At 36.1% G+C, this 623-nt stretch overlaps 1 protein-coding gene across 1 annotated transcript in view; it reads right to left on the bottom strand.

Annotated features, from left to right (window-relative positions):
- Positions 1 to 623, bottom strand: part of LOC104628621 (protein cornichon homolog 3) — a 26,163-nt gene that overhangs the window by 25,321 nt on the left and 219 nt on the right. The window lies entirely within an intron of this gene.

Here is a 623-nt window from a genome sequence, read left to right as displayed (position 1 = left end):
AGCCACATCCCTGCTACACTTGCAAGAAACAGATTGAGGTCTGCTATCAAGCACACAGGATTGGAGGAAAGCTTCTTCCATAAAAGTTTCAGCGTCTCTCTTGAAGGAGGCTGACCGAAATAAAACCTCCTAAATTCTTAGCATTTTATTTTGCAAAAGTTCATAATAGTTTATATCTTTTTAAATCCCCAGGAATAGCAATCCAGTGATGACATGAAAGTATCTATTTTACTTTATGAAAAAGCACATTCCTATTTCTCCATCGCAGTGAAAAGCTTGAAAGTGTAACATTAAGCAGGCTCACAATTAGAAAGAATATAAAGAAACTCCCAAAGTTTTATGGGGGCATATTTTTTGGTGGTGTTTTTCTTTTTAATCTCACAATGCTGTGTGTCCTAATTCTACAACTGCAAATGAGAAATGATAGAAGCAAAGCTGTAGCTTCTTAAGACTGATGGTTGCTCACAATACACTACGTAATTGTGCAACAAATTATATTGTATTATTGAAAATAAGGCTGGGTTGTGCTGCAGCATGGTTTACATAATTAATTAGGGAATGTCTTCCTCTTTCAATTATAACTAGCCTTGTGTAGCAGTTTAATGCCCTAAGGCATTGTGTGG

The sequence above is a fragment of the Phaethon lepturus genome, unplaced genomic scaffold (genome assembly GCF_000687285.1).
Source record: "Phaethon lepturus isolate BGI_N335 unplaced genomic scaffold, ASM68728v1 scaffold13501, whole genome shotgun sequence".
Lineage (NCBI taxonomy): Eukaryota > Metazoa > Chordata > Aves > Phaethontiformes > Phaethontidae > Phaethon > Phaethon lepturus.
Note: the sequence above shows the minus strand (reverse complement) of the source record. Positions and strands in the feature narration are given on the sequence as shown.